Below are 23,990 nucleotides of genomic sequence, written 5' to 3' on the forward strand. Positions count from 1 at the left end.
GAGAATGACAGTTAGTCTGGGCTTTGTAGTAATGTGAGCTGAAAGTGGCCGGTTAGCTCAGCTGGTTAGAGCGTGGTGCTAATAACGCCAAGGTCGCGGGTTCGAGCCCCGTATTGGCCAAACTTTTACTGTCTTAGGACTCAGAGGCATTTTAAGGCTCTGATCGGTCTCACAGACATGCATGTTGCAGGAAAGCTGAGTCAACGCAGCCGAAATAGCTCAGTTGGGAGAGCGTTAGACTGAAGATCTAAAGGTCCCTGGTTCGATCCCGGGTTTCGGCAAAGCAGTGTGGGTGTTCTGTTTTTGGCATGAGGGTCAGGTGACCGAAACTCATCCAAAAAACCTAGCTGCTTCACTCTTAAGTCCACCTGCTTCCACTTGACCAAAACGATATCCTTCTCCCAGATCAGGGGTCACCAATCCTGGTCGTGGAGGGCCGGTGTCCCTGCAGGGTTTAGCTCCATCTTGCCTCAACACACCTGCCTGGATGTTTCAAGTATACCCAGTAAGACCTTGATTAGCTTGGTCAGGTGTGTTTGATTAGGGTTGGAACTAAAATCTGCAGGACACCGGCCCTCCAGGAACAAGTTTGGTGATCACTGTCCCAGATGGTCGCTTCTGGTGATGATTCCAATGGCCTGATCGACAGCACTCTGCTATATATTTAGCGCTTTGATGTCCCACTGCGGATGCGCCACTGAATAAAAGAAAACTGTGACTTGATAGGGCTTCTGAGGTGTTGCAATGCTAAGTACTACACAGGAACCAGCAAAGCTGAACTAAGAAGTTTTGCTTTCAACCCTCAAGGTGCCGCCAGCTTTGCAATGAAGGAAATGTGAAAGGCAAGGAAACAGAAGTGGAGAATGCGGGCATCGATCCCGCTACCTCTCGCATGCTAAGCGAGCGCTCTACCACTTGAGCTAATTCCCCTCGGTGCCATAAATTGGCCGATTTTTCGACGTGGTCAAAAAATATAATAAAAGATCACATCTGCTCTGTGGTGGCCTCTTTGCCCTGCCCGCCATTTAGTCGTCAAATTACCTGGAATATCGCGCTTTTCCTTTGAAGGCCCTACCTGGTCCTGCTCCAGTAAACGTGTGAGGAGCCCTGCATGCCGAATGACGAGTTACTCAGAAACATTGCAAATTGGCACCACTTTGGATTGACATTCTGCTACTTTCCTCCAAGGCTGTTTTTTTTTTTTTTTTATTCATTCTCTTCCGCCCGGGCAGCAGCTATCAGCAATCTCGAGGTTCCATGGTGTAATGGTTAGCACTCTGGACTCTGAATCCAGCGATCCGAGTTTAAACCTAGCTGCTTCAACCTTAAGTCCACCAGCTTCCACTTGACCAAAACGCTATCCTTCTCCCAGATGGTCACGTCGCTTCTGGTGATGATTCCAATGGCCTGATCGAGCGCTCTACTATTTGAGCTAATTTCCCTCGGTGCTGTTCATTGGCCGCTTTTTCGACGTGGTCAAAAAATAAAATAAAAGATCACATCTGCTCTGTGGTGGCCTCTTTGCCCTGCCCGCCATTTAGTCGTCAAATTACCTGGAATATCGCGCTTTTCTTTTGAAGGCCCTACCTGGTCCTGCTCCAGTAAACGTGTGAGGAGCCCTGCATGCCGAATCACGAGTTACTCAGAAACAATGAAAATTGGCACCGCCTTGGATTGACATTCTGCTATTTTCCTCCAAGGCTGTTTTTTTTTTTATTCATTCTCTTCCGCCCGGGCAGCAGCATTCAGTAGCCTAAAGGTTCCATGGTGTAATGGTTAGCACTCTGGACTCTGAATCCAGCGATCCGAGTTCAAATCTCGGTGGAACCTGGCTTTTTGCCAGCACTGCTCAAAAAAGCTGGAATAGCATGCTAATCCCTTGGAGTCTGGAGAATGACAGTTAGTCTGGGCTTTGTAGTAATGTGAGCTGAAAGTGGCCGGTTAGCTCAGCTGGTTAGAGCGTGGTGCTAATAACGCCAAGGTCGCGGGTTCGAGCCCCGTATTGGCCAAACTTTTACTGTCTTAGGACTCAGAGGCATTTTAAGGCTCTGATCGGTCTCACAGACATGGATGTTGCAGGAAAGCTGAGTCAACGCAGCCGAAATAGCTCAGTTGGGAGAGCGTTAGACTGAAGATCTAAAGGTCCCTGGTTCGATCCTGGGTTTCGGCAAAGCAGTGTGGGTGTTCTGTTTTTGGCATGAGGGTCAGGTGACCGAAACTCATCCAAAAAACCTAGCTGCTTCACTCTTAAGTCCACCTGCTTCCACTTGACCAAAACGATATCCTTCTCCCAGATCAGGCTTCACCAATCCTGGTAGTGGAGGGCCGGTGTCCCTGCAGGGTTTAGCTCCATCTTGCCTCAACACACCTGCCTGGATGTTTCAAGTATACCCAGTAAGACCTTGATTAGCTTGGTCAGGTGTGTTTGATTAGGGTTGGAACTAAAATCTGCAGGACACCGGCCCTCCAGGAACAAGTTTGGTGATCACTGTCCCAGATGGTCGCTTCTGGTGATGATTCCAATGGCCTGATCGACAGCACTCTGCTATATATTTAGCGCTTTGATGTCCCACTGCGGATGCGCCACTGAATAAAAGAAAACTGTGACTTGATAGGGCTTCTGAGGTGTTGCAATGCTAAGTACTACACAGGAACCAGCAAAGCTGAACTAAGAAGTTTTGCTTTCAACCCTCAAGGTGCCGCCAGCTTTGCAATGAAGGAAATGTGAAAGGCAAGGAAACAGAAGTGGAGAATGCGGGCATCGATCCCGCTACCTCTCGCATGCTAAGCGAGCGCTCTACCACTTGAGCTAATTCCCCTCGGTGCCATAAATTGGCCGATTTTTCGACGTGGTCAAAAAATATAATAAAAGATCACATCTGCTCTGTGGTGGCCTCTTTGCCCTGCCCGCCATTTAGTCGTCAAATTACCTGGAATATCGCGCTTTTCTTTTGAAGGCCCTACCTGGTCCTGCTCCAGTAAACGTGTGAGGAGCCCTGCATGCCGAATGACGAGTTACTCAGAAACATTGCAAATTGGCACCACTTTGGATTGACATTCTGCTACTTTCCTCCAAGGCTGTTTTTTTTTTTTTTTATTCATTCTCTTCCGCCCGGGCAGCAGCTATCAGCAATCTCGAGGTTCCATGGTGTAATGGTTAGCACTCTGGACTCTGAATCCAGCGATCCGAGTTTAAACCTAGCTGCTTCAACCTTAAGTCCACCAGCTTCCACTTGACCAAAACGCTATCCTTCTCCCAGATGGTCACGTCGCTTCTGGTGATGATTCCAATGGCCTGATCGAGCGCTCTACTATTTGAGCTAATTTCCCTCGGTGCTGTTCATTGGCCGCTTTTTCGACGTGGTCAAAAAATAAAATAAAAGATCACATCTGCTCTGTGGTGGCCTCTTTGCCCTGCCCGCCATTTAGTCGTCAAATTACCTGGAATATCGCGCTTTTCTTTTGAAGGCCCTACCTGGTCCTGCTCCAGTAAACGTGTGAGGAGCCCTGCATGCCGAATCACGAGTTACTCAGAAACAATGCAAATTGGCACCGCCTTGGATTGACATTCTGCTATTTTCCTCCAAGGCTGTTTTTTTTTTTATTCATTCTCTTCCGCCCGGGCAGCAGCATTCAGTAGCCTAAAGGTTCCATGGTGTAATGGTTAGCACTCTGGACTCTGAATCCAGCGATCCGAGTTCAAATCTCGGTGGAACCTGGCTTTTTGCCAGCACTGCTCAAAAAAGCTGGAATAGCATGCTAATCCCTTGGAGTCTGGAGAATGACAGTTAGTCTGGGCTTTGTAGTAACGTGAGCTGAAAGTGGCCGGTTAGCTCAGCTGGTTAGAGCGTGGTGCTAATAACGCCAAGGTCGCGGGTTCGAGCCCCGTATTGGCCAAACTTTTACTGTCTTAGGACTCAGAGGCATTTTAAGGCTCTGATCGGTCTCACAGACATGCATGTTGCAGGAAAGCTGAGTCAACGCAGCCGAAATAGCTCAGTTGGGAGAGCATTAGACTGAAGATCTAAAGGTCCCTGGTTCGATCCCGGGTTTCGGCAAAGCAGTGTGGGTGTTCTGTTTTTGGCATGAGGGTCAGGTGACCGAAACTCATCCAAAAAACCTAGCTGCTTCACTCTTAAGTCCACCTGCTTCCACTTGACCAAAACGATATCCTTCTCCCAGATCAGGGGTCACCAATCCTGGTCGTGGAGGGCCGGTGTCCCTGCAGGGTTTAGCTCCATCTTGCCTCAACACACCTGCCTGGATGTTTCAAGTATACCCAGTAAGACCTTGATTAGCTTGGTCAGGTGTGTTTGATTAGGGTTGGAACTAAAATCTGCAGGACACCGGCCCTCCAGGAACAAGTTTGGTGATCACTGTCCCAGATGGTCGCTTCTGGTGATGATTCCAATGGCCTGATCGACAGCACTCTGCTATATATTTAGCGCTTTGATGTCCCACTGCGGATGCGCCACTGAATAAAAGAAAACTGTGACTTGATAGGGCTTCTGAGGTGTTGCAATGCTAAGTACTACACAGGAACCAGCAAAGCTGAACTAAGAAGTTTTGCTTTCAACCCTCAAGGTGCCGCCAGCTTTGCAATGAAGGAAATGTGAAAGGCAAGGAAACAGAAGTGGAGAATGCGGGCATCGATCCCGCTACCTCTCGCATGCTAAGCGAGCGCTCTACCACTTGAGCTAATTCCCCTCGGTGCCATAAATTGGCCGATTTTTCGACGTGGTCAAAAAATATAATAAAAGATCACATCTGCTCTGTGGTGGCCTCTTTGCCCTGCCCGCCATTTAGTCGTCAAATTACCTGGAATATCGCGCTTTTCTTTTGAAGGCCCTACCTGGTCCTGCTCCAGTAAACGTGTGAGGAGCCCTGCATGCCGAATGACGAGTTACTCAGAAACATTGCAAATTGGCACCACTTTGGATTGACATTCTGCTACTTTCCTCCAAGGCTGTTTTTTTTTTTTTTTATTCATTCTCTTCCGCCCGGGCAGCAGCTATCAGCAATCTTGAGGTTCCATGGTGTAATGGTTAGCACTCTGGACTCTGAATCCAGCGATCCGAGTTTAAACCTAGCTGCTTCAACCTTAAGTCCACCAGCTTCCACTTGACCAAAACGCTATCCTTCTCCCAGATGGTCACGTCGCTTCTGGTGATGATTCCAATGGCCTGATCGAGCGCTCTACTATTTGAGCTAATTTCCCTCGGTGCTGTTCATTGGCCGCTTTTTCGACGTGGTCAAAAAATAAAATAAAAGATCACATCTGCTCTGTGGTGGCCTCTTTGCCCTGCCCGCCATTTAGTCGTCAAATTACCTGGAATATCGCGCTTTTCTTTTGAAGGCCCTACCTGGTCCTGCTCCAGTAAACGTGTGAGGAGCCCTGCATGCCGAATCACGAGTTACTCAGAAACAATGCAAATTGGCACCGCCTTGGATTGACATTCTGCTATTTTCCTCCAAGGCTGTTTTTTTTTTTATTCATTCTCTTCCGCCCGGGCAGCAGCATTCAGTAGCCTCAAGGTTCCATGGTGTAATGGTTAGCACTCTGCACTCTGAATCCAGCGATCCGAGTTCAAATCTCGGTGGAACCTGGCTTTTTGCCAGCACTGCTCAAAAAAGCTGGAATAGCATGCTAATCCCTTGGAGTCTGGAGAATGACAGTTAGTCTGGGCTTTGTAGTAATGTGAGCTGAAAGTGGCCGGTTAGCTCAGCTGGTTAGAGCGTGGTGCTAATAACGCCAAGGTCACGGGTTCGAGCCCCGTATTGGCCAAACTTTTACTGTCTTAGGACTCAGAGGCATTTTAAGGCTCTGATCGGTCTCACAGACATGCATGTTGCAGGAAAGCTGAGTCAACGCAGCCGAAATAGCTCAGTTGGGAGAGCGTTAGACTGAAGATCTAAAGGTCCCTGGTTCGATCCTGGGTTTTGGCAAAGCAGTGTGGGTGTTCTGTTTTTGGCATGAGGGTCAGGTGACCGAAACTCATCCAAAAAACCTAGCTGCTTCACTCTTAAAACCCACCTGCTTCCACTTGACCAAAACGATATCCTTCTCCCAGATCAGGCTTCACCAATCCTGGTCGTGGAGGGCCGGTGTCCCTGCAGGGTTTAGCTCCATCTTGCCTCAACACACCTGCCTGGATGTTTCAAGTATACCCAGTAAGACCTTGATTAGCTTGGTCAGGTGTGTTTGATTAGGGTTGGAACTAAAATCTGCAGGACACCGGCCCTCCAGGAACAAGTTTGGTGATCACTGTCCCAGATGGTCGCTTCTGGTGATGATTCCAATGGCCTGATCGACAGCACTCTGCTATATATTTAGCGCTTTGATGTCCCACTGCGGATGCGCCACTGAATAAAAGAAAACTGTGACTTGATAGGGCTTCTGAGGTGTTGCAATGCTAAGTACTACACAGGAACCAGCAAAGCTGAACTAAGAAGTTTTGCTTTCAACCCTCAAGGTGCCGCCAGCTTTGCAATGAAGGAAATGTGAAAGGCAAGGAAACAGAAGTGGAGAATGCGGGCAACGATCCCGCTACCTCTCGCATGCTAAGCGAGCGCTCTACCACTTGAGCTAATTCCCCTCGGTGCCATAAATTGGCCGATTTTTCGACGTGGTCAAAAAATATAATAAAAGATCACATCTGCTCTGTGGTGGCCTCTTTGCCCTGCCCGCCATTTAGTCGTCAAATTACCTGGAATATCGCGCTTTTCTTTTGAAGGCCCTACCTGGTCCTGCTCCAGTAAACGTGTGAGGAGCCCTGCATGCCGAATGACGAGTTACTCAGAAACATTGCAAATTGGCACCACTTTGGATTGACATTCTGCTACTTTCCTCCAAGGCTGTTTTTTTTTTTTTTTATTCATTCTCTTCCGCCCGGGCAGCAGCTATCAGCAATCTCGAGGTTCCATGGTGTAATGGTTAGCACTCTGGACTCTGAATCCAGCGATCCGAGTTTAAACCTAGCTGCTTCAACCTTAAGTCCACCAGCTTCCACTTGACCAAAACGCTATCCTTCTCCCAGATGGTCACGTCGCTTCTGGTGATGATTCCAATGGCCTGATCGAGCGCTCTACTATTTGAGCTAATTTCCCTCGGTGCTGTTCATTGGCCGCTTTTTCGACGTGGTCAAAAAATAAAATAAAAGATCACATCTGCTCTGTGGTGGCCTCTTTGCCCTGCCCGCCATTTAGTCGACAAATTACCTGGAATATCGCGCTTTTCTTTTGAAGGCCCTACCTGGTCCTGCTCCAGTAAACGTGTGAGGAGCCCTGCATGCCGAATCACGAGTTACTCAGAAACAATGCAAATTGGCACCGCCTTGGATTGACATTCTGCTATTTTCCTCCAAGGCTGTTTTTTTTTTTATTCATTCTCTTCCGCCCGGGCAGCAGCATTCAGTAGCCTAAAGGTTCCATGGTGTAATGGTTAGCACTCTGGACTCTGAATCCAGCGATCCGAGTTCAAATCTCGGTGGAACCTGGCTTTTTGCCAGCACTGCTCAAAAAAGCTGGAATAGCATGCTAATCCCTTGGAGTCTGGAGAATGACAGTTAGTCTGGGCTTTGTAGTAATGTGAGCTGAAAGTGGCCGGTTAGCTCAGCTGGTTAGAGCGTGGTGCTAATAACGCCAAGGTCGCGGGTTCGAGCCCCGTATTGGCCAAACTTTTACTGTCTTAGGACTCAGAGGCATTTTAAGGCTCTGATCGGTCTCACAGACATGCATGTTGCAGGAAAGCTGAGTCAACGCAGCCGAAATAGCTCAGTTGGGAGAGCATTAGACTGAAGATCTAAAGGTCCCTGGTTCGATCCCGGGTTTCGGCAAAGCAGTGTGGGTGTTCTGTTTTTGGCATGAGGGTCAGGTGACCGAAACTCATCCAAAAAACCTAGCTGCTTCACTCTTAAGTCCACCTGCTTCCACTTGACCAAAACGATATCCTTCTCCCAAATCAGGGGTCACCAATCCTGGTCGTGGAGGGCCGGTGTCCCTGCAGGGTTTAGCTCCATCTTGCCTCAACACACCTGCCTGGATGTTTCAAGTATACCCAGTAAGACCTTGATTAGCTTGGTCAGGTGTGTTTGATTAGGGTTGGAACTAAAATCTGCAGGACACCGGCCCTCCAGGAACAAGTTTGGTGATCACTGTCCCAGATGGTCGCTTCTGGTGATGATTCCAATGGCCTGATCGACAGCACTCTGCTATATATTTAGCGCTTTGATGTCCCACTGCGGATGCGCCACTGAATAAAAGAAAACTGTGACTTGATAGGGCTTCTGAGGTGTTGCAATGCTAAGTACTACACAGGAACCAGCAAAGCTGAACTAAGAAGTTTTGCTTTCAACCCTCAAGGTGCCGCCAGCTTTGCAATGAAGGAAATGTGAAAGGCAAGGAAACAGAAGTGGAGAATGCGGGCATCGATCCCGCTACCTCTCGCATGCTAAGCGAGCGCTCTACCACTTGAGCTAATTCCCCTCGGTGCCATAAATTGGCCGATTTTTCAACGTGGTCAAAAAATATAATAAAAGATCACATCTGCTCTGTGGTGGCCTCTTTGCCCTGCCCGCCATTTAGTCGTCAAATTACCTGGAATATCGCGCTTTTCTTTTGAAGGCCCTACCTGGTCCTGCTCCAGTAAACGTGTGAGGAGCCCTGCATGCCGAATGACGAGTTACTCAGAAACATTGCAAATTGGCACCACTTTGGATTGACATTCTGCTACTTTCCTCCAAGGCTGTTTTTTTTTTTTTTTATTCATTCTCTTCCGCCCGGGCAGCAGCTATCAGCAATCTCGAGGTTCCATGGTGTAATGGTTAGCACTCTGGACTCTGAATCCAGCGATCCGAGTTTAAACCTAGCTGCTTCAACCTTAAGTCCACCAGCTTCCACTTGACCAAAACGCTATCCTTCTCCCAGATGGTCACGTCGCTTCTGGTGATGATTCCAATGGCCTGATCGAGCGCTCTACTATTTGAGCTAATTTCCCTCGGTGCTGTTCATTGGCCGCTTTTTCGACGTGGTCAAAAAATAAAATAAAAGATCACATCTGCTCTGTGGTGGCCTCTTTGCCCTGCCCGCCATTTAGTCGTCAAATTACCTGGAATATCGCGCTTTTCTTTTGAAGGCCCTACCTGGTCCTGCTCCAGTAAACGTGTGAGGAGCCCTGCATGCCGAATCACGAGTTACTCAGAAACAATGCAAATTGGCACCGCCTTGGATTGACATTCTGCTATTTTCCTCCAAGGCTGTTTTTTTTTTATTCATTCTCTTCCGCCCGGGCAGCAGCATTCAGTAGCCTCAAGGTTCCATGGTGTAATGGTTAGCACTCTGGACTCTGAATCCAGCGATCCGAGTTCAAATCTCGGTGGAACCTGGCTTTTTGCCAGCACTGCTCAAAAAAGCTGGAATAGCATGCTAATCCCTTGGAGTCTGGAGAATGACAGTTAGTCTGGGCTTTGTAGTAATGTGAGCTGAAAGTGGCCGGTTAGCTCAGCTGGTTAGAGCGTGGTGCTAATAACGCCAAGGTCGCGGGTTCGAGCCCCGTATTGGCCAAACTTTTACTGTCTTAGGACTCAGAGGCATTTTAAGGCTCTGATCGGTCTCACAGACATGGATGTTGCAGGAAAGCTGAGTCAACGCAGCCGAAATAGCTCAGTTGGGAGAGCGTTAGACTGAAGATGTAAAGGTCCCTGGTTCGATCCTGGGTTTCGGCAAAGCAGTGTGGGTGTTCTGTTTTTGGCATGAGGGTCAGGTGACCGAAACTCATCCAAAAAACCTAGCTGCTTCACTCTTAAGTCCACCTGCTTCCACTTGACCAAAACGATATCCTTCTCCCAGATCAGGCTTCACCAATCCTGGTAGTGGAGGGCCGGTGTCCCTGCAGGGTTTAGCTCCATCTTGCCTCAACACACCTGCCTGGATGTTTCAAGTATACCCAGTAAGACCTTGATTAGCTTGGTCAGGTGTGTTTGATTAGGGTTGGAACTAAAATCTGCAGGACACCGGCCCTCCAGGAACAAGTTTGGTGATCACTGTCCCAGATGGTCGCTTCTGGTGATGATTCCAATGGCCTGATCGACAGCACTCTGCTATATATTTAGCGCTTTGATGTCCCACTGCGGATGCGCCACTGAATAAAAGAAAACTGTGACTTGATAGGGCTTCTGAGGTGTTGCAATGCTAAGTACTACACAGGAACCAGCAAAGCTGAACTAAGAAGTTTTGCTTTCAACCCTCAAGGTGCCGCCAGCTTTGCAATGAAGGAAATGTGAAAGGCAAGGAAACAGAAGTGGAGAATGCGGGCATCGATCCCGCTACCTCTCGCATGCTAAGCGAGCGCTCTACCACTTGAGCTAATTCCCCTCGGTGCCATAAATTGGCCGATTTTTCGACGTGGTCAAAAAATAAAATAAAAGATCACATCTGCTCTGTGGTGGCCTCTTTGCCCTGCCCGCCATTTAGTCGTCAAATTACCTGGAATATCGCGCTTTTCTTTTGAAGGCCCTACCTGGTCCTGCTCCAGTAAACGTGTGAGGAGCCCTGCATGCCGAATGACGAGTTACTCAGAAACATTGCAAATTGGCACCACTTTGGATTGACATTCTGCTACTTTCCTCCAAGGCTGTTTTTTTTTTTTTTTATTCATTCTCTTCCGCCCGGGCAGCAGCTATCAGCAATCTCGAGGTTCCATGATGTAATGGTTAGCACTCTGGACTCTGAATCCAGCGATCCGAGTTTAAACCTAGCTGCTTCAACCTTAAGTCCACCAGCTTCCACTTGACCAAAACGCTATCCTTCTCCCAGATGGTCACGTCGCTTCTGGTGATGATTCCAATGGCCTGATCGAGCGCTCTACTATTTGAGCTAATTTCCCTCGGTGCTGTTCATTGGCCGCTTTTTCGACGTGGTCAAAAAATAAAATAAAAGATCACATCTGCTCTGTGGTGGCCTCTTTGCCCTGCCCGCCATTTAGTCGTCAAATTACCTGGAATATCGCGCTTTTCTTTTGAAGGCCCTACCTGGTCCTGCTCCAGTAAACGTGTGAGGAGCCCTGCATGCCGAATCACGAGTTACTCAGAAACAATGCAAATTGGCACCGCCTTGGATTGACATTCTGCTATTTTCCTCCAAGGCTGTTTTTTTTTTTTATTCATTCTCTTCCGCCCGGGCAGCAGCATTCAGTAGCCTAAAGGTTCCATGGTGTAATGGTTAGCACTCTGGACTCTGAATCCAGCGATCCGAGTTCAAATCTCGGTGGAACCTGGCTTTTTGCCAGCACTGCTCAAAAAAGCTGGAATAGCATGCTAATCCCTTGGAGTCTGGAGAATGACAGTTAGTCTGGGCTTTGTAGTAACGTGAGCTGAAAGTGGCCGGTTAGCTCAGCTGGTTAGAGCGTGGTGCTAATAACGCCAAGGTCGCGGGTTCGAGTCCCGTATTGGCCAAACTTTTACTGTCTTAGGACTCAGAGGCATTTTAAGGCTCTGATCGGTCTCACAGACATGCATGTTGCAGGAAAGCTGAGTCAACGCAGCCGAAATAGCTCAGTTGGGAGAGCATTAGACTGAAGATCTAAAGGTCCCTGGTTCGATCCCGGGTTTCGGCAAAGCAGTGTGGGTGTTCTGTTTTTGGCATGAGGGTCAGGTGACCGAAACTCATCCAAAAAACCTAGCTGCTTCACTCTTAAGTCCACCTGCTTCCACTTGACCAAAACGATATCCTTCTCCCAGATCAGGGGTCACCAATCCTGGTCGTGGAGGGCCGGTGTCCCTGCAGGGTTTAGCTCCATCTTGCCTCAACACACCTGCCTGGATGTTTCAAGTATACCCAGTAAGACCTTGATTAGCTTGGTCAGGTGTGTTTGATTAGGGTTGGAACTAAAATCTGCAGGACACCGGCCCTCCAGGAACAAGTTTGGTGATCACTGTCCCAGATGGTCGCTTCTGGTGATGATTCCAATGGCCTGATCGACAGCACTCTGCTATATATTTAGCGCTTTGATGTCCCACTGCGGATGCGCCACTGAATAAAAGAAAACTGTGACTTGATAGGGCTTCTGAGGTGTTGCAATGCTAAGTACTACACAGGAACCAGCAAAGCTGAACTAAGAAGTTTTGCTTTCAACCCTCAAGGTGCCGCCAGCTTTGCAATGAAGGAAATATGAAAGGCAAGGAAACAGAAGTGGAGAATGCGGGCATCGATCCCGCTACCTCTCGCATGCTAAGCGAGCGCTCTACCACTTGAGCTAATTCCCCTCGGTGCCATAAATTGGCCGATTTTTCGACGTGGTCAAAAAATATAATAAAAGATCACATCTGCTCTGTGGTGGCCTCTTTGCCCTGCCCGCCATTTAGTCGTCAAATTACCTGGAATATCGCGCTTTTCTTTTGAAGGCCCTACCTGGTCCTGCTCCAGTAAACGTGTGAGGAGCCCTGCATGCCGAATGACGAGTTACTCAGAAACATTGCAAATTGGCACCACTTTGGATTGACATTCTGCTACTTTCCTCCAAGGCTGTTTTTTTTTTTTTTTATTCATTCTCTTCCGCCCGGGCAGCAGCTATCAGCAATCTCGAGGTTCCATGGTGTAATGGTTAGCACTCTGGACTCTGAATCCAGCGATCCGAGTTTAAACCTAGCTGCTTCAACCTTAAGTCCACCAGCTTCCACTTGACCAAAACGCTATCCTTCTCCCAGATGGTCACGTCGCTTCTGGTGATGATTCCAATGGCCTGATCGAGCGCTCTACTATTTGAGCTAATTTCCCTCGGTGCTGTTCATTGGCCGCTTTTTCGACGTGGTCAAAAAATAAAATAAAAGATCACATCTGCTCTGTGGTGGCCTCTTTGCCCTGCCCGCCATTTAGTCGTCAAATTACCTGGAATATCGCGCTTTTCTTTTGAAGGCCCTACCTGGTCCTGCTCCAGTAAACGTGTGAGGAGCCCTGCATGCCGAATCACGAGTTACTCAGAAACAATGCAAATTGGCACCGCCTTGGATTGACATTCTGCTATTTTCCTCCAAGGCTGTTTTTTTTTTATTCATTCTCTTCCGCCCGGGCAGCAGCATTCAGTAGCCTAAAGGTTCCATGGTGTAATGGTTAGCACTCTGGACTCTGAATCCAGCGATCCGAGTTCAAATCTCGGTGGAACCTGGCTTTTTGCCAGCACTGCTCAAAAAAGCTGGAATAGCATGCTAATCCCTTGGAGTCTGGAGAATGACAGTTAGTCTGGGCTTTGTAGTAATGTGAGCTGAAAGTGGCCGGTTAGCTCAGCTGGTTAGAGCGTGGTGCTAATAACGCCAAGGTCGCGGGTTCGAGCCCCGTATTGGCCAAACTTTTACTGTCTTAGGACTCAGAGGCATTTTAAGGCTCTGATCGGTCTCACAGACATGCATGTTGCAGGAAAGCTGAGTCAACGCAGCCGAAATAGCTCAGTTGGGAGAGCGTTAGACTGAAGATCTAAAGGTCCCTGGTTCGATCCCGGGTTTCGGCAAAGCAGTGTGGGTGTTCTGTTTTTGGCATGAGGGTCAGGTGACCGAAACTCATCCAAAAAACCTAGCTGCTTCACTCTTAAGTCCACCTGCTTCCACTTGACCAAAACGATATCCTTCTCCCAGATCAGGGGTCACCAATCCTGGTCGTGGAGGGCCGGTGTCCCTGCAGGGTTTAGCTCCATCTTGCCTCAACACACCTGCCTGGATGTTTCAAGTATACCCAGTAAGACCTTGATTAGCTTGGTCAGGTGTGTTTGATTAGGGTTGGAACTAAAATCTGCAGGACACCGGCCCTCCAGGAACAAGTTTGGTGATCACTGTCCCAGATGGTCGCTTCTGGTGATGATTCCAATGGCCTGATCGACAGCACTCTGCTATATATTTAGCGCTTTGATGTCCCACTGCGGATGCGCCACTGAATAAAAGAAAACTGTGACTTGATAGGGCTTCTGAGGTGTTGCAATGCTAAGTACTACACAGGAACCAGCAAAGCTGAACTAAGAAGTTTTGCTTTCAACCCTCAAGGTGCCGCCAGCTTTGCAATGAAGGAAATGTGAAAGGCAAGGAAACAGAAGTGGAGAATGCGGGCATCGATCCCGCTACCTCTCGCATGCTAAGCGAGCGCTCTACCACTTGAGCTAATTCCCCTCGGTGCCATAAATTGGCCGATTTTTCGACGTGGTCAAAAAATATAATAAAAGATCACATCTGCTCTGTGGTGGCCTCTTTGCCCTGCCCGCCATTTAGTCGTCAAATTACCTGGAATATCGCGCTTTTCTTTTGAAGGCCCTACCTGGTCCTGCTCCAGTAAACGTGTGAGGAGCCCTGCATGCCGAATGATGAGTTACTCAGAAACATTGCAAATTGGCACCACTTTGGATTGACATTCTGCTACTTTCCTCCAAGGCTGTTTTTTTTTTTTTTATTCATTCTCTTCCGCCCGGGCAGCAGCTATCAGCAATCTCGAGGTTCCATGGTGTAATGGTTAGCACTCTGGACTCTGAATCCAGCGATCCGAGTTTAAACCTAGCTGCTTCAACCTTAAGTCCACCAGCTTCCACTTGACCAAAACGCTATCCTTCTCCCAGATGGTCACGTCGCTTCTGGTGATGATTCCAATGGCCTGATCGAGCGCTCTACTATTTGAGCTAATTTCCCTCGGTGCTGTTCATTGGCCGCTTTTTCGACGTGGTCAAAAAATAAAATAAAAGATCACATCTGCTCTGTGGTGGCCTCTTTGCCCTGCCCGCCATTTAGTCGTCAAATTACCTGGAATATCGCGCTTTTCTTTTGAAGGCCCTACCTGGTCCTGCTCCAGTAAACGTGTGAGGAGCCCTGCATGCCGAATCACGAGTTACTCAGAAACAATGCAAATTGGCACCGCCTTGGATTGACATTCTGCTATTTTCCTCCAAGGCTGTTTTTTTTTTTATTCATTCTCTTCCGCCCGGGCAGCAGCATTCAGTAGCCTAAAGGTTCCATGGTGTAATGGTTAGCACTCTGGACTCTGAATCCAGCGATCCGAGTTCAAATCTCGGTGGAACCTGGCTTTTTGCCAGCACTGCTCAAAAAAGCTGGAATAGCATGCTAATCCCTTGGAGTCTGGAGAATGACAGTTAGTCTGGGCTTTGTAGTAATGTGAGCTGAAAGTGGCCGGTTAGCTCAGCTGGTTAGAGCGTGGTGCTAATAACGCCAAGGTCGCGGGTTCGAGCCCCGTATTGGCCAAACTTTTACTGTCTTAGGACTCAGAGGCATTTTAAGGCTCTGATCGGTCTCACAGACATGCATGTTGCAGGAAAGCTGAGTCAACGCAGCCGAAATAGCTCAGTTGGGAGAGCGTTAGACTGAAGATCTAAAGGTCCCTGGTTCGATCCCGGGTTTCGGCAAAGCAGTGTGGGTGTTCTGTTTTTGGCATGAGGGTCAGGTGACCGAAACTCATCCAAAAAACCTAGCTGCTTCACTCTTAAGTCCACCTGCTTCCACTTGACCAAAACGATATCCTTCTCCCAGATCAGGGGTCACCAATCCTGGTCGTGGAGGGCCGGTGTCCCTGCAGGGTTTAGCTCCATCTTGCCTCAACACACCTGCCTGGATGTTTCAAGTATACCCAGTAAGACCTTGATTAGCTTGGTCAGGTGTGTTTGATTAGGGTTGGAACTAAAATCTGCAGGACACCGGCCCTCCAGGAACAAGTTTGGTGATCACTGTCCCAGATGGTCGCTTCTGGTGATGATTCCAATGGCCTGATCGACAGCACTCTGCTATATATTTAGCGCTTTGATGTCCCACTGCGGATGCGCCACTGAATAAAAGAAAACTGTGACTTGATAGGGCTTCTGAGGTGTTGCAATGCTAAGTACTACACAGGAACCAGCAAAGCTGAACTAAGAAGTTTTGCTTTCAACCCTCAAGGTGCCGCCAGCTTTGCAATGAAGGAAATGTGAAAGGCAAGGAAACAGAAGTGGAGAATGCGGGCATCGATCCCGCTACCTCTCGCATGCTAAGCGAGCGCTCTACCACTTGAGCTAATTCCCCTCGGTGCCATAAATTGGCCGATTTTTCGACGTGGTCAAAAAATATAATAAAAGATCACATCTGCTCTGTGGTGGCCTCTTTGCCCTGCCCGCCATTTAGTCGTCAAATTACCTGGAATATCGCGCTTTTCTTTTGAAGGCCCTACCTGGTCCTGCTCCAGTAAACGTGTGAGGAGCCCTGCATGCCGAATGACGAGTTACTCAGAAACATTGCAAATTGGCACCACTTTGGATTGACATTCTGCTACTTTCCTCCAAGGCTGTTTTTTTTTTTTTTTATTCATTCTCTTCCGCCCGGGCAGCAGCTATCAGCAATCTCGAGGTTCCATTGTGTAATGGTTAGCACTCTGGACTCTGAATCCAGCGATCCGAGTTTAAACCTAGCTGCTTCAACCTTAAGTCCACCAGCTTCCACTTGACCAAAACGCTATCCTTCTCCCAGATGGTCACGTCGCTTCTGGTGATGATTCCAATGGCCTGATCGAACGCTCTACTATTTGAGCTAATTTCCCTCGGTGCTGTTCATTGGCCGCTTTTTCGACGTGGTCAAAAAATAAAATAAAAGATCACATCTGCTCTGTGGTGGCCTCTTTGCCCTGCCCGCCATTTAGTCGTCAAATTACCTGGAATATCGCGCTTTTCTTTTGAAGGCCCTACCTGGTCCTGCTCCAGTAAACGTGTGAGGAGCCCTGCATGCCGAATCACGAGTTACTCAGAAACAATGCAAATTGGCACCGCCTTGGATTGACATTCTGCTATTTTCCTCCAAGGCTGTTTTTTTTTTTTATTCATTCTCTTCCGCCCGGGCAGCAGCATTCAGTAGCCTAAAGGTTCCATGGTGTAATGGTTAGCACTCTGGACTCTGAATCCAGCGATCCGAGTTCAAATCTCGGTGGAACCTGGCTTTTTGCCAGCACTGCTCAAAAAAGCTGGAATAGCATGCTAATCCCTTGGAGTCTGGAGAATGACAGTTAGTCTGGGCTTTGTAGTAATGTGAGCTGAAAGTGGCCGGTTAGCTCAGCTGGTTAGAGCGTGGTGCTAATAACGCCAAGGTCGCGGGTTCGAGCCCCGTATTGGCCAAACTTTTACTGTCTTAGGACTCAGAGGCATTTTAAGGCTCTGATCGGTCTCACAGACATGCATGTTGCAGGAAAGCTGAGTCAACGCAGCCGAAATAGCTCAGTTGGGAGAGCGTTAGACTGAAGATCTAAAGGTCCCTGGTTCGATCCCGGGTTTCGGCAAAGCAGTGTGGGTGTTCTGTTTTTGGCATGAGGGTCAGGTGACCGAAACTCATCCAAAAAACCTAGCTGCTTCACTCTTAAGTCCACCTGCTTCCACTTGACCAAAACGATATCCTTCTCCCAGATCAGGGGTCACCAATCCTGGTCGTGGAGGGCCGGTGTCCCTGCAGGGTTTAGCTCCATCTTGCCTCAACACACCTGCCTGGATGTTTCAAGTATACCCAGTAAGACCTTGATTAGCTTGGTCAGGTGTGTTTGATTAGGGTTGGAACTAAAATCTGCAGGACACCGGCCCTCCAGGAACAAGTTTGGTGATCACTGTCCCAGATGGTCGCTTCTGGTGATGATTCCAATGGCCTGATCGACAGCACTCTGCTATATATTTAGCGCTTTGATGTCCCACTGCGGATGCGCCACTGAATAAAAGAAAACTGTGACTTGATAGGGCTTCTGAGGTGTTGCAATGCTAAGTACTACACAGGAACCAGCAAAGCTGAACTAAGAAGTTTTGCTTTCAACCCTCAAGGTGCCGCCAGCTTTGCAATGAAGGAAATGTGAAAGGCAAGGAAACAGAAGTGGAGAATGCGGGCATCGATCCCGCTACCTCTCGCATGCTAAGCGAGCGCTCTACCACTTGAGCTAATTCCCCTCGGTGCCATAAATTGGCCGATTTTTCGACGTGGTCAAAAAATATAATAAAAGATCACATCTGCTCTGTGGTGGCCTCTTTGCCCTGCCCGCCATTTAGTCGTCAAATTACCTGGAATATCGCGCTTTTCCTTTGAAGGCCCTACCTGGTCCTGCTCCAGTAAACGTGTGAGGAGCCCTGCATGCCGAATGACGAGTTACTCAGAAACATTGCAAATTGGCACCACTTTGGATTGACATTCTGCTACTTTCCTCCAAGGCTGTTTTTTTTTTTTTTTATTCATTCTCTTCCGCCCGGGCAGCAGCTATCAGCAATCTCGAGGTTCCATGGTGTAATGGTTAGCACTCTGGACTCTGAATCCAGCGATCCGAGTTTAAACCTAGCTGCTTCAACCTTAAGTCCACCAGCTTCCACTTGACCAAAACGCTATCCTTCTCCCAGATGGTCACGTCGCTTCTGGTGATGATTCCAATGGCCTGATCGAGCGCTCTACTATTTGAGCTAATTTCCCTCGGTGCTGTTCATTGGCCGCTTTTTCGACGTGGTCAAAAAATAAAATAAAAGATCACATCTGCTCTGTGGTGGCCTCTTTGCCCTGCCCGCCATTTAGTCGTCAAATTACCTGGAATATCGCGCTTTTCTTTTGAAGGCCCTACCTGGTCCTGCTCCAGTAAACGTGTGAGGAGCCCTGCATGCCGAATCACGAGTTACTCAGAAACAATGCAAATTGGCACCGCCTTGGATTGACATTCTGCTATTTTCCTCCAAGGCTGTTTTTTTTTTTATTCATTCTCTTCCGCCCGGGCAGCAGCATTCAGTAGCCTAAAGGTTCCATGGTGTAATGGTTAGCACTCTGGACTCTGAATCCAGCGATCCGAGTTCAAATCTCGGTGGAACCTGGCTTTTTGCCAGCACTGCTCAAAAAAGCTGGAATAGCATGCTAATCCCTTGGAGTCTGGAGAATGACAGTTAGTCTGGGCTTTGTAGTAATGTGAGCTGAAAGTGGCCGGTTAGCTCAGCTGGTTAGAGCGTGGTGCTAATAACGCCAAGGTCGCGGGTTCGAGCCCCGTATTGGCCAAACTTTTACTGTCTTAGGACTCAGAGGCATTTTAAGGCTCTGATCGGTCTCACAGACATGCATGTTGCAGGAAAGCTGAGTCAACGCAGTCGAAATAGCTCAGTTGGGAGAGCATTAGACTGAAGATCTAAAGGTCCCTGGTTCGATCCCGGGTTTCGGCAAAGCAGTGTGGGTGTTCTGTTTTTGGCATGAGGGTCAGGTGACCGAAACTCATCCAAAAAACCTAGCTGCTTCACTCTTAAGTCCACCTGCTTCCACTTGACCAAAACGATATCCTTCTCCCAGATCAGGGGTCACCAATCCTGGTCGTGGAGGGCCGGTGTCCCTGCAGGGTTTAGCTCCATCTTGCCTCAACACACCTGCCTGGATGTTTCAAGTATACCCAGTAAGACCTTGATTAGCTTGGTCAGGTGTGTTTGATTAGGGTTGGAACTAAAATCTGCAGGACACCGGCCCTCCAGGAACAAGTTTGGTGATCACTGTCCCAGATGGTCGCTTCTGGTGATGATTCCAATGGCCTGATCGACAGCACTCTGCTATATATTTAGCGCTTTGATGTCCCACTGCGGATGCGCCACTGAATAAAAGAAAACTGTGACTTGATAGGGCTTCTGAGGTGTTGCAATGCTAAGTACTACACAGGAACCAGCAAAGCTGAACTAAGAAGTTTTGCTTTCAACCCTCAAGGTGCCGCCAGCTTTGCAATGAAGGAAATGTGAAAGGCAAGGAAACAGAAGTGGAGAATGCGGGCATCGATCCCGCTACCTCTCGCATGCTAAGCGAGCGCTCTACCACTTGAGCTAATTCCCCTCGGTGCCATAAATTGGCCGATTTTTCGACGTGGTCAAAAAATATAATAAAAGATCACATCTGCTCTGTGGTGGCCTCTTTGCCCTGCCCGCCATTTAGTCGTCAAATTACCTGGAATATCGCGCTTTTCTTTTGAAGGCCCTACCTGGTCCTGCTCCAGTAAACGTGTGAGGAGCCCTGCATGCCGAATGACGAGTTACTCAGAAACATTGCAAATTGGCACCACTTTGGATTGACATTCTGCTACTTTCCTCCAAGGCTGTTTTTTTTTTTTTTTATTCATTCTCTTCCGCCCGGGCAGCAGCTATCAGCAATCTCGAGGTTCCATGGTGTAATGGTTAGCACTCTGGACTCTGAATCCAGCGATCCGAGTTTAAACCTAGCTGCTTCAACCTTAAGTCCACCAGCTTCCACTTGACCAAAACGCTATCCTTCTCCCAGATGGTCACGTCGCTTCTGGTGATGATTCCAATGGCCTGATCGAGCGCTCTACTATTTGAGCTAATTTCCCTCGGTGCTGTTCATTGGCCGCTTTTTCGACGTGGTCAAAAAATAAAATAAAAGATCACATCTGCTCTGTGGTGGCCTCTTTGCCCTGCCCGCCATTTAGTCGTCAAATTACCTGGAATATCGCGCTTTTCTTTTGAAGGCCCTACCTGGTCCTGCTCCAGTAAACGTGTGAGGAGCCCTGCATGCCGAATGACGAGTTACTCAGAAACAATGCAAATTGGCACCGCCTTGGATTGACATTCTGCTATTTTCCTCCAAGGCTGTTTTTTTTTTTATTCATTCTCTTCCGCCCGGGCAGCAGCATTCAGTAGCCTAAAGGTTCCATGGTGTAATGGTTAGCACTCTGGACTCTGAATCCAGCGATCCGAGTTCAAATCTCGGTGGAACCTGGCTTTTTGCCAGCACTGCTCAAAAAAGCTGGAATAGCATGCTAATCCCTTGGAGTCTGGAGAATGACAGTTAGTCTGGGCTTTGTAGTAATGTGAGCTGAAAGTGGCCGGTTAGCTCAGCTGGTTAGAGCGTGGTGCTAATAACGCCAAGGTCGCGGGTTCGAGCCCCGTATTGGCCAAACTTTTACTGTCTTAGGACTCAGAGGCATTTTAAGGCTCTGATCGGTCTCACAGACATGCATGTTGCAGGAAAGCTGAGTCAACGCAGCCGAAATAGCTCAGTTGGGAGAGCATTAGACTGAAGATCTAAAGGTCCCTGGTTCGATCCCGGGTTTCGGCAAAGCAGTGTGGGTGTTCTGTTTTTGGCATGAGGGTCAGGTGACCGAAACTCATCCAAAAAACCTAGCTGCTTCACTCTTAAGTCCACCTGCTTCCACTTGACCAAAACGATATCCTTCTCCCAGATCAGGGGTCACCAATCCTGGTCGTGGAGGGCCGGTGTCCCTGCAGGGTTTAGCTCCATCTTGCCTCAACACACCTGCCTGGATGTTTCAAGTATACCCAGTAAGACCTTGATTAGCTTGGTCAGGTGTGTTTGATTAGGGTTGGAACTAAAATCTGCAGGACACCGGCCCTCCAGGAACAAGTTTGGTGATCACTGTCCCAGATGGTCGCTTCTGGTGATGATTCCAATGGCCTGATCGACAGCACTCTGCTATATATTTAGCGCTTTGATGTCCCACTGCGGATGCGCCACTGAATAAAAGAAAACTGTGACTTGATAGGGCTTCTGAGGTGTTGCAATGCTAAGTACTACACAGGAACCAGCAAAGCTGAACTAAGAAGTTTTGCTTTCAACCCTCAAGGTGCCGCCAGCTTTGCAATGAAGGAAATGTGAAAGGCAAGGAAACAGAAGTGGAGAATGCGGGCATCAATCCCGCTACCTCTCGCATGCTAAGCGAGCGCTCTACCACTTGAGCTAATTCCCCTCGGTGCCATAAATTGGCCGATTTTTCGACGTGGTCAAAAAATATAATAAAAGATCACATCTGCTCTGTGGTGGCCTCTTTGCCCTGCCCGCCATTTAGTCGTCAAATTACCTGGAATATCGCGCTTTTCTTTTGAAGGCCCTACCTGGTCCTGCTCCAGTAAACGTGTGAGGAGCCCTGCATGCCGAATGACGAGTTACTCAGAAACATTGCAAATTGGCACCACTTTGGATTGACATTCTGCTACTTTCCTCCAAGGCTGTTTTTTTTTTTTTTTATTCATTCTCTTCCGCCCGGGCAGCAGCTATCAGCAATCTTGAGGTTCCATGGTGTAATGGTTAGCACTCTGGACTCTGAATCCAGCGATCCGAGTTTAAACCTAGCTGCTTCAACCTTAAGTCCACCAGCTTCCACTTGACCAAAACGCTATCCTTCTCCCAGATGGTCACGTCGCTTCTGGTGATGATTCCAATGGCCTGATCGAGCGCTCTACTATTTGAGCTAATTTCCCTCGGTGCTGTTCATTGGCCGCTTTTTCGACGTGGTCAAAAAATAAAATAAAAGATCACATCTGCTCTGTGGTGGCCTCTTTGCCCTGCCCGCCATTTAGTCGTCAAATTACCTGGAATATCGCGCTTTTCTTTTGAAGGCCCTACCTGGTCCTGCTCCAGTAAACGTGTGAGGAGCCCTGCATGCCGAATCACGAGTTACTCAGAAACAATGCAAATTGGCACCGCCTTGGATTGACATTCTGCTATTTTCCTCCAAGGCTGTTTTTTTTTTTTATTCATTCTCTTCCGCCCGGGCAGCAGCATTCAGTAGCCTCAAGGTTCCATGGTGTAATGGTTAGCACTCTGGACTCTGAATCCAGCGATCCGAGTTCAAATCTCGGTGGAACCTGGCTTTTTGCCAGCACTGCTCAAAAAAGCTGGAATAGCATGCTAATCCCTTGGAGTCTGGAGAATGACAGTTAGTCTGGGCTTTGTAGTAATGTGAGCTGAAAGTGGCCGGTTAGCTCAGCTGGTTAGAGCGTGGTGCTAATAACGCCAAGGTCGCGGGTTCGAGCCCCGTATTGGCCAAACTTTTACTGTCTTAGGACTCAGAGGCATTTTAAGGCTCTGATCGGTCTCACAGACATGCATGTTGCAGGAAAGCTGAGTCAACGCAGCCGAAATAGCTCAGTTGGGAGAGCGTTAGACTGAAGATCTAAAGGTCCCTGGTTCGATCCTGGGTTTCGGCAAAGCAGTGTGGGTGTTCTGTTTTTGGCATGAGGGTCAGGTGACCGAAACTCATCCAAAAAACCTAGCTGCTTCACTCTTAAGTCCACCTGCTTCCACTTGACCAAAACGATATCCTTCTCCCAGATCAGGCTTCACCAATCCTGGTCGTGGAGGGCCGGTGTCCCTGCAGGGTTTAGCTCCATCTTGCCTCAACACACCTGCCTGGATGTTTCAAGTATACCCAGTAAGACCTTGATTAGCTTGGTCAGGTGTGTTTGATTAGGGTTGGAACTAAAATCTGCAGGACACCGGCCCTCCAGGAACAAGTTTGGTGATCACTGTCCCAGATGGTCGCTTCTGGTGATGATTCCAATGGCCTGATCGACAGCACTCTGCTATATATTTAGCGCTTTGATGTCCCACTGCGGATGCGCCACTGAATAAAAGAAAACTGTGACTTGATAGGGCTTCTGAGGTGTTGCAATGCTAAGTACTACACAGGAACCAGCAAAGCTGAACTAAGAAGTTTTGCTTTCAACCCTCAAGGTGCCGCCAGCTTTGCAATGAAGGAAATGTGAAAGGCAAGGAAACAGAAGTGGAGAATGCGGGCATCGATCCCGCTACCTCTCGCATGCTAAGCGAGCGCTCTACCACTTGAGCTAATTCCCCTCGGTGCCATAAATTGGCCGATTTTTCGACGTGGTCAAAAAATATAATAAAAGATCACATCTGCTCTGTGGTGGCCTCTTTGCCCTGCCCGCCATTTAGTCGTCAAATTACCTGGAATATCGCGCTTTTCTTTTGAAGGCCCTACCTGGTCCTGCTCCAGTAAACGTGTGAGGAGCCCTGCATGCCGAATGACGAGTTACTCAGAAACATTGCAAATTGGCACCACTTTGGATTGACATTCTGCTACTTTCCTCCAAGGCTGTTTTTTTTTTTTTTTTATTCATTCTCTTCCGCCCGGGCAGCAGCTATCAGCAATCTCGAGGTTCCATGGTGTAATGGTTAGCACTCTGGACTCTGAATCCAGCGATCCGAGTTTAAACCTAGCTGCTTCAACCTTAAGTC

The 23,990-nt window shown here is 48.4% G+C and overlaps 49 non-coding genes across 49 annotated transcripts; 38 read left to right on the plus strand and 11 right to left on the minus strand.

Annotated features, from left to right (window-relative positions):
* Window positions 1-46: 46 nt before the first annotated feature.
* Window positions 47-120, plus strand: trnai-aau (transfer RNA isoleucine (anticodon AAU)). Its single transcript has one exon. It is a non-coding gene; the product is annotated as a tRNA-Ile (tRNA).
* Window positions 121-208: 88 nt separating this feature from the next.
* trnaf-gaa (transfer RNA phenylalanine (anticodon GAA)) lies at window positions 209-281 on the plus strand. The gene has a single exon. It is a non-coding gene; the product is annotated as a tRNA-Phe (tRNA).
* A 576-nt stretch (window positions 282-857) lies between these two features.
* trnaa-agc (transfer RNA alanine (anticodon AGC)) lies at window positions 858-930 on the minus strand. The gene has a single exon. It is a non-coding gene; the product is annotated as a tRNA-Ala (tRNA).
* Window positions 931-1,758: 828 nt separating this feature from the next.
* trnaq-cug (transfer RNA glutamine (anticodon CUG)) lies at window positions 1,759-1,830 on the plus strand. The gene has a single exon. It is a non-coding gene; the product is annotated as a tRNA-Gln (tRNA).
* Window positions 1,831-1,935: 105 nt separating this feature from the next.
* trnai-aau (transfer RNA isoleucine (anticodon AAU)) lies at window positions 1,936-2,009 on the plus strand. Its single transcript has one exon. It is a non-coding gene; the product is annotated as a tRNA-Ile (tRNA).
* Window positions 2,010-2,097: 88 nt separating this feature from the next.
* On the plus strand, window positions 2,098-2,170 carry trnaf-gaa (transfer RNA phenylalanine (anticodon GAA)). Its single transcript has one exon. It is a non-coding gene; the product is annotated as a tRNA-Phe (tRNA).
* A 576-nt stretch (window positions 2,171-2,746) lies between these two features.
* trnaa-agc (transfer RNA alanine (anticodon AGC)) lies at window positions 2,747-2,819 on the minus strand. Its single transcript has one exon. It is a non-coding gene; the product is annotated as a tRNA-Ala (tRNA).
* Window positions 2,820-3,646: 827 nt separating this feature from the next.
* trnaq-cug (transfer RNA glutamine (anticodon CUG)) lies at window positions 3,647-3,718 on the plus strand. Its single transcript has one exon. It is a non-coding gene; the product is annotated as a tRNA-Gln (tRNA).
* A 105-nt stretch (window positions 3,719-3,823) lies between these two features.
* trnai-aau (transfer RNA isoleucine (anticodon AAU)) lies at window positions 3,824-3,897 on the plus strand. The gene has a single exon. It is a non-coding gene; the product is annotated as a tRNA-Ile (tRNA).
* Window positions 3,898-3,985: 88 nt separating this feature from the next.
* Window positions 3,986-4,058, plus strand: trnaf-gaa (transfer RNA phenylalanine (anticodon GAA)). The gene has a single exon. It is a non-coding gene; the product is annotated as a tRNA-Phe (tRNA).
* Window positions 4,059-4,634: 576 nt separating this feature from the next.
* Window positions 4,635-4,707, minus strand: trnaa-agc (transfer RNA alanine (anticodon AGC)). Its single transcript has one exon. It is a non-coding gene; the product is annotated as a tRNA-Ala (tRNA).
* Window positions 4,708-5,534: 827 nt separating this feature from the next.
* On the plus strand, window positions 5,535-5,606 carry trnaq-cug (transfer RNA glutamine (anticodon CUG)). The gene has a single exon. It is a non-coding gene; the product is annotated as a tRNA-Gln (tRNA).
* A 105-nt stretch (window positions 5,607-5,711) lies between these two features.
* trnai-aau (transfer RNA isoleucine (anticodon AAU)) lies at window positions 5,712-5,785 on the plus strand. The gene has a single exon. It is a non-coding gene; the product is annotated as a tRNA-Ile (tRNA).
* Window positions 5,786-5,873: 88 nt separating this feature from the next.
* Window positions 5,874-5,946, plus strand: trnaf-gaa (transfer RNA phenylalanine (anticodon GAA)). Its single transcript has one exon. It is a non-coding gene; the product is annotated as a tRNA-Phe (tRNA).
* A 1,477-nt stretch (window positions 5,947-7,423) lies between these two features.
* trnaq-cug (transfer RNA glutamine (anticodon CUG)) lies at window positions 7,424-7,495 on the plus strand. The gene has a single exon. It is a non-coding gene; the product is annotated as a tRNA-Gln (tRNA).
* Window positions 7,496-7,600: 105 nt separating this feature from the next.
* On the plus strand, window positions 7,601-7,674 carry trnai-aau (transfer RNA isoleucine (anticodon AAU)). The gene has a single exon. It is a non-coding gene; the product is annotated as a tRNA-Ile (tRNA).
* An 88-nt stretch (window positions 7,675-7,762) lies between these two features.
* On the plus strand, window positions 7,763-7,835 carry trnaf-gaa (transfer RNA phenylalanine (anticodon GAA)). The gene has a single exon. It is a non-coding gene; the product is annotated as a tRNA-Phe (tRNA).
* Window positions 7,836-8,411: 576 nt separating this feature from the next.
* Window positions 8,412-8,484, minus strand: trnaa-agc (transfer RNA alanine (anticodon AGC)). The gene has a single exon. It is a non-coding gene; the product is annotated as a tRNA-Ala (tRNA).
* An 826-nt stretch (window positions 8,485-9,310) lies between these two features.
* On the plus strand, window positions 9,311-9,382 carry trnaq-cug (transfer RNA glutamine (anticodon CUG)). The gene has a single exon. It is a non-coding gene; the product is annotated as a tRNA-Gln (tRNA).
* A 105-nt stretch (window positions 9,383-9,487) lies between these two features.
* On the plus strand, window positions 9,488-9,561 carry trnai-aau (transfer RNA isoleucine (anticodon AAU)). The gene has a single exon. It is a non-coding gene; the product is annotated as a tRNA-Ile (tRNA).
* Window positions 9,562-9,649: 88 nt separating this feature from the next.
* On the plus strand, window positions 9,650-9,722 carry trnaf-gaa (transfer RNA phenylalanine (anticodon GAA)). The gene has a single exon. It is a non-coding gene; the product is annotated as a tRNA-Phe (tRNA).
* A 576-nt stretch (window positions 9,723-10,298) lies between these two features.
* On the minus strand, window positions 10,299-10,371 carry trnaa-agc (transfer RNA alanine (anticodon AGC)). The gene has a single exon. It is a non-coding gene; the product is annotated as a tRNA-Ala (tRNA).
* An 828-nt stretch (window positions 10,372-11,199) lies between these two features.
* trnaq-cug (transfer RNA glutamine (anticodon CUG)) lies at window positions 11,200-11,271 on the plus strand. The gene has a single exon. It is a non-coding gene; the product is annotated as a tRNA-Gln (tRNA).
* Window positions 11,272-11,376: 105 nt separating this feature from the next.
* On the plus strand, window positions 11,377-11,450 carry trnai-aau (transfer RNA isoleucine (anticodon AAU)). Its single transcript has one exon. It is a non-coding gene; the product is annotated as a tRNA-Ile (tRNA).
* Window positions 11,451-11,538: 88 nt separating this feature from the next.
* Window positions 11,539-11,611, plus strand: trnaf-gaa (transfer RNA phenylalanine (anticodon GAA)). Its single transcript has one exon. It is a non-coding gene; the product is annotated as a tRNA-Phe (tRNA).
* A 576-nt stretch (window positions 11,612-12,187) lies between these two features.
* Window positions 12,188-12,260, minus strand: trnaa-agc (transfer RNA alanine (anticodon AGC)). The gene has a single exon. It is a non-coding gene; the product is annotated as a tRNA-Ala (tRNA).
* Window positions 12,261-13,086: 826 nt separating this feature from the next.
* trnaq-cug (transfer RNA glutamine (anticodon CUG)) lies at window positions 13,087-13,158 on the plus strand. The gene has a single exon. It is a non-coding gene; the product is annotated as a tRNA-Gln (tRNA).
* A 105-nt stretch (window positions 13,159-13,263) lies between these two features.
* Window positions 13,264-13,337, plus strand: trnai-aau (transfer RNA isoleucine (anticodon AAU)). The gene has a single exon. It is a non-coding gene; the product is annotated as a tRNA-Ile (tRNA).
* An 88-nt stretch (window positions 13,338-13,425) lies between these two features.
* On the plus strand, window positions 13,426-13,498 carry trnaf-gaa (transfer RNA phenylalanine (anticodon GAA)). The gene has a single exon. It is a non-coding gene; the product is annotated as a tRNA-Phe (tRNA).
* Window positions 13,499-14,074: 576 nt separating this feature from the next.
* On the minus strand, window positions 14,075-14,147 carry trnaa-agc (transfer RNA alanine (anticodon AGC)). The gene has a single exon. It is a non-coding gene; the product is annotated as a tRNA-Ala (tRNA).
* Window positions 14,148-14,973: 826 nt separating this feature from the next.
* trnaq-cug (transfer RNA glutamine (anticodon CUG)) lies at window positions 14,974-15,045 on the plus strand. Its single transcript has one exon. It is a non-coding gene; the product is annotated as a tRNA-Gln (tRNA).
* Window positions 15,046-15,150: 105 nt separating this feature from the next.
* On the plus strand, window positions 15,151-15,224 carry trnai-aau (transfer RNA isoleucine (anticodon AAU)). Its single transcript has one exon. It is a non-coding gene; the product is annotated as a tRNA-Ile (tRNA).
* Window positions 15,225-15,312: 88 nt separating this feature from the next.
* trnaf-gaa (transfer RNA phenylalanine (anticodon GAA)) lies at window positions 15,313-15,385 on the plus strand. The gene has a single exon. It is a non-coding gene; the product is annotated as a tRNA-Phe (tRNA).
* A 576-nt stretch (window positions 15,386-15,961) lies between these two features.
* On the minus strand, window positions 15,962-16,034 carry trnaa-agc (transfer RNA alanine (anticodon AGC)). The gene has a single exon. It is a non-coding gene; the product is annotated as a tRNA-Ala (tRNA).
* An 828-nt stretch (window positions 16,035-16,862) lies between these two features.
* trnaq-cug (transfer RNA glutamine (anticodon CUG)) lies at window positions 16,863-16,934 on the plus strand. The gene has a single exon. It is a non-coding gene; the product is annotated as a tRNA-Gln (tRNA).
* Window positions 16,935-17,039: 105 nt separating this feature from the next.
* On the plus strand, window positions 17,040-17,113 carry trnai-aau (transfer RNA isoleucine (anticodon AAU)). Its single transcript has one exon. It is a non-coding gene; the product is annotated as a tRNA-Ile (tRNA).
* Window positions 17,114-17,201: 88 nt separating this feature from the next.
* trnaf-gaa (transfer RNA phenylalanine (anticodon GAA)) lies at window positions 17,202-17,274 on the plus strand. Its single transcript has one exon. It is a non-coding gene; the product is annotated as a tRNA-Phe (tRNA).
* Window positions 17,275-17,850: 576 nt separating this feature from the next.
* trnaa-agc (transfer RNA alanine (anticodon AGC)) lies at window positions 17,851-17,923 on the minus strand. Its single transcript has one exon. It is a non-coding gene; the product is annotated as a tRNA-Ala (tRNA).
* An 827-nt stretch (window positions 17,924-18,750) lies between these two features.
* On the plus strand, window positions 18,751-18,822 carry trnaq-cug (transfer RNA glutamine (anticodon CUG)). Its single transcript has one exon. It is a non-coding gene; the product is annotated as a tRNA-Gln (tRNA).
* Window positions 18,823-18,927: 105 nt separating this feature from the next.
* On the plus strand, window positions 18,928-19,001 carry trnai-aau (transfer RNA isoleucine (anticodon AAU)). The gene has a single exon. It is a non-coding gene; the product is annotated as a tRNA-Ile (tRNA).
* An 88-nt stretch (window positions 19,002-19,089) lies between these two features.
* trnaf-gaa (transfer RNA phenylalanine (anticodon GAA)) lies at window positions 19,090-19,162 on the plus strand. Its single transcript has one exon. It is a non-coding gene; the product is annotated as a tRNA-Phe (tRNA).
* Window positions 19,163-19,738: 576 nt separating this feature from the next.
* Window positions 19,739-19,811, minus strand: trnaa-agc (transfer RNA alanine (anticodon AGC)). The gene has a single exon. It is a non-coding gene; the product is annotated as a tRNA-Ala (tRNA).
* An 827-nt stretch (window positions 19,812-20,638) lies between these two features.
* Window positions 20,639-20,710, plus strand: trnaq-cug (transfer RNA glutamine (anticodon CUG)). Its single transcript has one exon. It is a non-coding gene; the product is annotated as a tRNA-Gln (tRNA).
* A 105-nt stretch (window positions 20,711-20,815) lies between these two features.
* trnai-aau (transfer RNA isoleucine (anticodon AAU)) lies at window positions 20,816-20,889 on the plus strand. The gene has a single exon. It is a non-coding gene; the product is annotated as a tRNA-Ile (tRNA).
* An 88-nt stretch (window positions 20,890-20,977) lies between these two features.
* trnaf-gaa (transfer RNA phenylalanine (anticodon GAA)) lies at window positions 20,978-21,050 on the plus strand. Its single transcript has one exon. It is a non-coding gene; the product is annotated as a tRNA-Phe (tRNA).
* Window positions 21,051-22,527: 1,477 nt separating this feature from the next.
* On the plus strand, window positions 22,528-22,599 carry trnaq-cug (transfer RNA glutamine (anticodon CUG)). The gene has a single exon. It is a non-coding gene; the product is annotated as a tRNA-Gln (tRNA).
* Window positions 22,600-22,704: 105 nt separating this feature from the next.
* Window positions 22,705-22,778, plus strand: trnai-aau (transfer RNA isoleucine (anticodon AAU)). Its single transcript has one exon. It is a non-coding gene; the product is annotated as a tRNA-Ile (tRNA).
* An 88-nt stretch (window positions 22,779-22,866) lies between these two features.
* On the plus strand, window positions 22,867-22,939 carry trnaf-gaa (transfer RNA phenylalanine (anticodon GAA)). Its single transcript has one exon. It is a non-coding gene; the product is annotated as a tRNA-Phe (tRNA).
* A 576-nt stretch (window positions 22,940-23,515) lies between these two features.
* trnaa-agc (transfer RNA alanine (anticodon AGC)) lies at window positions 23,516-23,588 on the minus strand. The gene has a single exon. It is a non-coding gene; the product is annotated as a tRNA-Ala (tRNA).
* Between the last annotated feature and the right edge of the window lie 402 nt (window positions 23,589-23,990).

This window comes from Danio rerio, chromosome 3 (genome assembly GCF_049306965.1).
Source record: "Danio rerio strain Tuebingen ecotype United States chromosome 3, GRCz12tu, whole genome shotgun sequence".
Taxonomy (NCBI): Eukaryota; Metazoa; Chordata; class Actinopteri; order Cypriniformes; family Danionidae; genus Danio; species Danio rerio.